This window comes from Labrus bergylta, chromosome 17, assembly GCF_963930695.1.
Source record: "Labrus bergylta chromosome 17, fLabBer1.1, whole genome shotgun sequence".
NCBI classification, from domain to species: Eukaryota; Metazoa; Chordata; class Actinopteri; order Labriformes; family Labridae; genus Labrus; species Labrus bergylta.
Window position 1 is genome coordinate 24,525,114 of NC_089211.1, and position 8,775 is coordinate 24,533,888.

The following is an 8,775-nucleotide window of genomic DNA, read 5'->3' on the forward strand; positions in this document are numbered from 1 at the left end:
TCTGCTATTAAAAACTGGTCTGGTTGTGATGAGCGTTGAGTTTGACCTTGGTTCTCATTTGTTACGTTTTATTTAACACAATTAAAGTGTTGAACCTTGAGTTGTCAAAGTACCTCGTCTGTGTTAATCTGTGAAAATCGCACAAAGAGGTGTTTACTCAGAGATGCTTTCACCTTGCAGTAACATTCAACCATTCACCGGGGTAATTGTGTGTGTGTGTGTGTGTGTGTGTGTGTGTGTGTGTGTGTGTGTGTGTGTGTGTGTGTGTGTGTGTGTGTGTGTGTGTGGGTATCTTTATTCGAGCAGGCTAATGTGAGTGTTATCATCATCTCCGATTGCGGCGTAATTAAGACTTTCTTTCTGCTTTGCTCAGCGTATTATTGCGATGGGATTGGCTGGAGGAGACTCTGATGTTTTATCTTCGAGGTCAGTTAAAATCACACTGACTTGCTATTTTGGAAACATGCAGAATGAGACCCCCAAGATAACCCCAAATTAACACATTTATCTAAATACTGGTTTATCTGAAGATTATTAGACGATTACTGAACGTCTTGAGGATTGGAAAAATGTTCTGTCATAGGGATGCTGCCTTTATTTTGTGTGTATATAGACTGAACTTTCAACGTAAAAGGATTTGGATATTTTACTTCCACTTTTTCCATCTTAAAGGCACAGTACATAGATTCTGCCACCAGGGGGCTCTCAAGGAATACAATCATGGGAGTTCTCTCCTTGCTCCTGCTTGTATTTTAATGGACTAAGATGCACATAACTGCTTTTGGCTCGCCAACGTCACGGCTGCGTCATTGAAAACGTGGTTGTTTATTAACATTTCTTCTCATATTTTTAATTAATCATCAAATTATTACCACCATTGTAATAAATAAAAGTAAAGTTTATCCAAGCAGTACATAGCTGACCTCTGCTAAACTGTCAGAGTGTGACATAAACAGCTCGGCGCCATGGCGATTAACGTTATAATTATAGAACGACACAACAAAAAGACATTGTATTCCTTGCCAACGCTTTTAATTGTCGATTTGTTTCAATTCGTTGTTGCAGCCTTAGTTAAATTTCAAGAATAGTTCAGAAATCATAGCAAGAAATGAAAAGTGCAAAAGTACGGTAGCCCTGGGTGGACATTTGATTCGACCATTATTCACTCAGTTTTCCCAAAAATGAGTCATGTCTGGGTGTTTGGCAACTTATTTGTCTTCGTGTCCTGAGAAAAAAGAAAACTTGTTTTCTCGGGATAACGGGGGTAATTTCTTGGTGATAAAGAAAAGAAAACAATAGTCTGCTGTGATAGGCCAGACACAGGACATGTCATGCTGCCATTGCTCACACTGATGAGGTTTGTTAAGACTACTTCGATGTTTGTTTTGTGACTTTTTGCCGCTTTTGGGGGATGATGTCAACAACCACAACAAAAAAATGGAAAATGTAGTAAACAACCATGAAATGATTCATTATCAGGGGGGGAAACCGAGTAGACAAATTGTATGGATTCATGTCCGCTTAGGGCTTCTGTACATATCCAAAGAAAAAATATTTTTCATCTTGAGCACACACCGGCTCACCCACAACAAAATCCACACACACACACACACACCTTGTTCCATCAGGACGACCTAACACACAGCGAGTCCTGACCAGCAGGCCTGTCACTTCCACTAAAGCACTTGGTTTGTTTCACTGACGCCCCATGCTTGCAAAATAAATTGATTCTCAAAATAAAATCACAGTGATGCTCACTCTTGTTACCTCCAGTGAGGCTCGCGTCGCACTGATTACAACGGTTTGTGTCTCCCGATATTGACCCAACACAACCTCAACGACAGCAGCCGGCCGTGGGGGCAGCTCTAATCTCCTCTTTGCACTTTAAAAATTAAACACACATACCTGATGATTTATATTTCATATTCCTGAGCTGGATTCATAATGCATTATGTTTGTGCTCCGTCCACAAAATCAAAGGTCGTATATTGTTCTGTGTAAAACAAAGTGTAATGCGTTTTCAGGGGGGCGAGGGGAGGGGGCGAGACAAAAAAGGTAGGAGACAAAGATGAATAGGTGTAAGCTTATTATTTACATTGATGTAATTATGCCTGGTGTTTCTCCAGTGCCTCCTCGGAATAAAATGAGCCTCTATTATCTGTGGATTGTATGAAAATTCACGGCTGTACGCTGGAGGTGCTCGGTGTGTGTGGACACAGTCGGGAGAGTGGCACACTGCATTAGCATAACATCAATGTCAAGCTTACATCCCTGGATCCAGCTAATCAGTATTCCTGCTGTCATATTAGTGTGGCACTCAGAATCTAAAACACACAGGTATCTGGTAATATCACCAATCAGCCGTGTCTATATATGCTGCAGTTACACTCCAGAGGAATTCATAAAAACAAAAAATGGGGAGAATGAAACTGTGCTGCCCACAGGTTTTAAATTATAGACGAGCCGAGGCTGGAGAAGGTGATGTACTGTAATGAGAGCACATTATCTCTTATTTTAGAGAGAGGAGGACAATGGTTATGCATCTTTTAGAGCCGGGGTTGTCAAACTTTTTCCAATAAGGCTTCAACCCATTTGAGTTATTTTTTTAAAGTACCACCCAACCGGTGCAAAAGTATTTTTAGTAGAAACAAAAAGCCTGCATGAAGAGGAACAATTCAGCTGCTGCGGCATGACTCTCAGGTTGTAAGGCCATGTGACAAACTTTAGTTCAGTTTGTTGGTTTGTTTGTTTGAAAGGGGCCATGAACAACAAGACTGCTGGGCCAGAGTTAGCTGTGTTGCTAAGCGCCAGGTATACACTGTATGAATTGAGAGACAACATCAGGTGTTGAAAAATGAAGCCTATGAAGAAGTGATAAAAACACTGCAGTTCCTGGAGTGTCCACTTGAGGCTCAGTGCAAAAGCCCCTCAGTCACATACACACCCATTCAAAAATTCAATTTTTTGTAGCCTAAGATAAGAGGTGTAAGCCCTTTTCAGACAGCTTTTTTTGCAGAAGTGCAGTAACTAAGATCAGCCATTATTACGTCTTTTCACATTCATATTGATTCCACAGCGGTGTGATATTGGTGATACACGCGCACGGTTTCAGTTACACATCGGCTGAATATCACATTCAGACGATGTCTAAATTAAACTGTGTGCGTCTGATCTTGGCAAGATAGGAGTTTTCAAACAAATAAAAAAAAAAAACTAAATTCAGTCATCTCAAGTTAAAGGAAGAATGTTCTACTTTTTGATCCAGTAGATGTCGCCCTTGAGCACCAGCATGAAACCAAAACAAACTGCTGTTAGGCCACACCTCCTCCATACTGAAGCCTCTGCTCTCCTCCAGAGACACACCTCCAACCCCCCTCACACGGCTCTGACAACAACACAGCCAGCAGGACTCGAGCTTCTCCCTCACTGTAGACAGTCATGACTCAGAGACACATTCACTCAGGATCGACTGGATTTATGATTTATTTATGTGGAACATGTCACACATTCTTCCTTTGAACAAAAACACAGTCTTCACGCTGACAACAAAATTGTGAGGAACAAAGGAACTGAAAGAGAAATTAAATAAAATTAAACTATGAAAAAAATGATTCAGTATGCAGAAACACGCATGCAGAGATCTGATCCGTACATAGAACAGTAACGTCTCTCTGAGCTTAAAGCATGGACTAATAAACCCAGCAGAGCTCTCTGTAGAGAGAGATTATACATGTTTGATAAAAGTCTAAATGTATATATGTATGTATATGTATCACTCAGAGCTGCTTCCTGCTGCTTTAACACTTTCACCACCTCTCCTCTTTCTCCATTATGCAGCTCCAACAATAATTTCTATGGAACTGTTGTAATGTACAATTTAAAATAGCACATATAGACAAACCTTTAGCATAATTCCTGCTTGTCAGACATCATTTATTTCACTTATAGCAGCAGAATGCACAGAGCCGCTTGGATCTTTATGCAACGACGGGAAGAATCGGAGGGCTTATGTTGCTGTTGAATCAATTTCCATGTTTAACAACAGCACCCGGAAGCATTTTACTATATGTAGAAAAAGCAAAAGACCATCTTATTCACCGCATTCCCCCTCAAGGCTGCACATTATTCATGTAATACACAGACAATTATTTGCAATTCATTTTCATGCAGGAAGCACAGCAATCAGAAAACAGGCCGAGACAGGCACACGCTGTATACCAATACAGAGCATGTTCAGTGTGCAAGAGTCATATGGGAGGTGATTAATTATGGTTCATACAGCCTATTAAACATGCTGCGGCTCTGCTTAACAGCTACATGTCCACATTCAAAATCAGCTTATACTCAGGAGAGGGGTCGACTCCTGAATCATCACTGCAGCGGTTCTCAAAGAGAGCATGCTCCGTTAATGTGATGTGTCAATATCAGTCAATCAGTGTTCAGGACGGAGGGAGCTCCCAGCATGAATCACTCGCTCTGCAGTCGTCTCAGAGCAGAACCCAACTGTCCACCTGTGTTGTTTAGACTTTTATCAAACAAGTGCAGAAAACAAGGCAAAGTTAATCAGTTTATTACGGTGGCCCTGAAGGTCAACTGCAAAAAAAACAACAACAATTAAAAAAAATGTTTCATGACATGTTTTTTGTGTTTTTGCAAAATGTTGCATCTGCTGAAATATTTTTAAGTCAAGTGTAAAGCTTTTTTTGCAAACAGTGGAATGTTTTTGCATTTGACCTTCAGGGCCACTGTACATTTTTCCTTTTGAATGCATTATTTTAGGCTTCAACATGACCACAATGAAAAAAAAAAGAAAACCCTGAACCTGAGGTCGTGAGCGCTAGCAGCACAAAAAAATCGTAGTGGATAAAGCCACTTATTCATCGCTTTCACGTGATGTCACACAGTTATGGAACCGCCCACTTGGCGAGCAAGAAAACAGTTACCAGCTACGGAGAAGTTACCGTACTCTACTGACACATATACGAGTTTAGATCCTTCCATAGGAGAGAGAAAACCCGGAGGGGAGGAGATTGTACAAAGAAGCTGCTCTGTGGTTACCATGGAAATGGAAGGAGTGGCAGGAGTGCAGAATGTTTGGGTTGCTTGGCAACAGTTAAATTGTGGAACTAGCTGATTTGGTGGAGTCAAAAAATTATCTGTTTTTGATATTTTAAGACTATTTTCTGCTTCTATATATAAAGGCAATTTCGCACATGAAGTCGAGATGTTGTACTGAATATCAGCACTGCCGCGACTCGGTCATAGACATGAGGACGCAGACCTCTGATGTGACATTGCTTGATTATATATTTTCCCCCCAGTGGAGCACCCTGAGTAAATATGGCATTAAATCTACTGAAATATTGGACAAAACTTGAACCGCACACAGGGAACAGAATTCTTCCAACATAAACATTTTGTATCTCGTCTTCAGAGTCCACATTTATATGCAGGAATGTGTTTATCGAGATGCTTAAAGAGGAATATTAAACCAGCTGCTTTAGCTCAAAGCATTAAAATGACTGTGAGTAGCCGAAGGTCTCATTGTTTAGCTGCACACACCAACTGATCTGATCCACTCGTAGCACTGCTCCTAGCGTTGCTCTGGCCTCAGCAGGCAGCTGTTCTTTGGGGGGGGGGGGGAACATTTTTTAAATAATCTTTATGAAACTCTATTTTCTATCTGTTCAGCATCAAACGGCAGTTAAACAGCAGCTGGTGAACACGGTGTTGCATTTAGCTGTGAATGTGAGAGATATTTCCCTCAGGAGGCGGGGAGTGAAGATTGGACTTACATTCTCCAGATGGTGAACAGTTTTTTTCCATATCAACCTAAAAAAGGTGATCATCATGCAAAATCCTGCAGTTCGTCGAGTGTCCACTAGAGGCTGGCTGCAGGAACACCGGAGGTCACATACACACAAAAGCCAAAAAAGCCATGAAGCTTTTGTGCAAACAGTCAATAAGCAATGAATTGTGTTTTATCAGAGAAGCAGGAGTTTGAAAGGTCCTCAAAAGCAGAGACGTCCTCTTGCAGTCAATTACAGGACAATAAATCAAACATCATTATTACTATTGTATTATCTTGTGTGGTTTGTGCAGCAGTAATGCTTTATTAAAGGTCTCCCTTTGCTTTGGTTATTAAATCAATTACTTACATATTGCAGGAGCATGCCCAGAGCTGTACACAACTGTTATTAATGAGCATGGGAATGCACTGCATGTGTATTGCAGATAGCGGAGAGACATTAGAATACATTATTCTTCAATACTAGGCCGGCATTACCATTATGAAAATGATAAGTTATATTCAACGCCTATAAGTAAGTCACTCACATGAGTAATGAAATAATTCAATAAATAAATAAAAATGGCTCAAAGTAGAAGAGTTAAAAAAAAAAAAGTCCCAGAAACTCTGTACTCCCGACCGTCACTCTCTCAGTCCTCAAGTGGAGACAGCTGACAGCTTCAGAACAGTTTATACACCGTACTACCAGATAATGGTCAGGACATCTCCAGGCTGCAAAGCATGCTGGGGCAGTGCACCGGGCAGCGACGGGTGACGCGTCAAAGCCACTTTGCTGCCTAAAAGGATCAACTGCTACATGTCTGACTGCCACTCATGCAGCAGCTTTAGCTCCCAGCAGACGATTACTTATTACTTATTGCTTAAAGTGTTCTTTAAGATGAATAAAGTGACTTTATATAATGTTGTTGAATGATTGCAAGGCTCAGTGTCATTTGTAGCGCTTAGCCAAATGTACCGGTGTATTGTCCTGCTGCTTGACAGGCATTGCTTCAGTCTTTTTTATAAGGTGATTTTGTTCTCTATAGGCAGGTGTATTATACTTCGACGCTTGAAACTGCTTGAAATTGGTTGAAAAGCTAAAGAAATGTTCTCTTCTTGTCGAATGTTGGAGAAGAAACGCTGTTAGCTACCTGCCAGGCGAAGTTAGTATAATTAAAGAGGACATATTATCCCCCTTTTCCACCTTTTCAAACAGTCCCCTGTGGTCTAAATGAAACATCTGTGCTGTGCTTTAGTCAGAATATAACATGAATCAAGCACCAGAGGAGGTTTGTGAGCCTGTATAAACCAGCTCTCTCAGAACGCTCCGTTTTGGTGTGTGTGTCTCTTTAAATGCAATGACCCCCCCTGAGTTTTCCCCGTAGACATCACTCCGCTTGTGAGAATAAAAATGGCGGACCTGCAAAAAAGTTTTGCTCTAGGCTGGGGGTGGAGTCCATGGGTGGAGATACCAGGGGAGGGGAGGGGATTTTTTTTTTTTACCAGAATCCCACTGTGACATCACAAGGAGAGCAGATTAGAAACGGAGAATTTTTCTCTGCGTTGTAAGACTTATGCAGACCACAAACAAAGGACTGGATGGGTTTATGTTGTGGTTTAGTCGACACTCAGGTTACCCAAATATATGTTCAACAACACTGAAGAAGTGGATTCTTCATATTATGTCCCCTTTAAATTAAATATATTGTCGAAGTGGAGATGAGATTAATGTTGGCTTCTGTTAATAGTAGTTTATTAGCTGGTGTTAGCCTCAGGGGCTATTCTGTTTAGCCTTAAGAAGTGAGCAGTTAACGGCTTGAAATCAGCGGAAAAGTGCCGTCTTTTCTGTTCTTAGTCCTTGACGATGATCCTCAGCTGATTTTAGACTGTCCTACTCCTTGTTTTTGTTGTCTGAAGGCAGGCTTATTGGCAGAGAACAAGTCGAGTGTTTCCTAAATATAGATTCATTCTGAACAAGTTTCATCATCGTTATAAAAAAGTAATACAGCATAGAAAGTTCACACATCATCACTTTCCTGGCAGGGTGCGTTATTTTTGATAACTTCACATCCTGACATAACTTTCTATCTGTAGACAACCCTTAAAGCCCAGCACAAACTAGTCTATTCGATATTTACACTTCTAGAAAGTTCTTAAAAAAAAACTCCCATATGCTAACGTTTTTATAAGAGCATGAAAAGTCTATTCTTCAGTGAGAGCTGGAGGTCAGATTGTAACTGTCAGATGCATACAGTTGTCCTGCTCCTGTGCAGATTGCGTCCTGCCGCCGGTCACCACTACTGTCCACTCATTACTACCCTCTCTCGTCTCTCGTGGTCATTGTAGTCACACTTGACTTCCACCAAACCCTTTCATGACGTAATCGCCAACTTTTTAAATCCTAGATTTCAAACATCTTTGTTATAAATCTGGGTGTCCGGACGATCCCTGAGCAGATCGGGGACGTTCAGATTGGATCTTTATACTCACACTAGTGTTGTATTACCCAAAATCAGTCTTGGTCTCAAGACCACTTTTTGAAGGTCTCAGTCTCGAAAGCGAAACATTTTTACTCGGTCTTGTCTCGGTTTCAGACTGGACAGACTCCGGATTTTAAATGAAGACCGCTCTTTCTAAAAGAACAGATAACTTCAACTCATTTGTAGTTTGATTTTTATCCCCCGCTTACGGCCCACAACCTTCAGGGTGTTACGGTCTAAGTGAGTGACACGCCCTCTGTACAGTTCTTTCTATGTGTTGTACTTCACAAGTGTTAACATAAGTAAACAGCCAGCCAAACTCCTTTTCAAGAGCCAGGAAGTGAGCGTGCTTGCTCCTTTAATTACTTCTTCAAAGTAGACAAGATGACAATGAATCGGAGTGAAAAGCTTTCTGAAGGATTCACACCAAGGACGACTTTGGATTCAACATGGAAACCCATACAGACACCACCATGCTCCTTCTCTGTTTACACACTTTCTACCTCC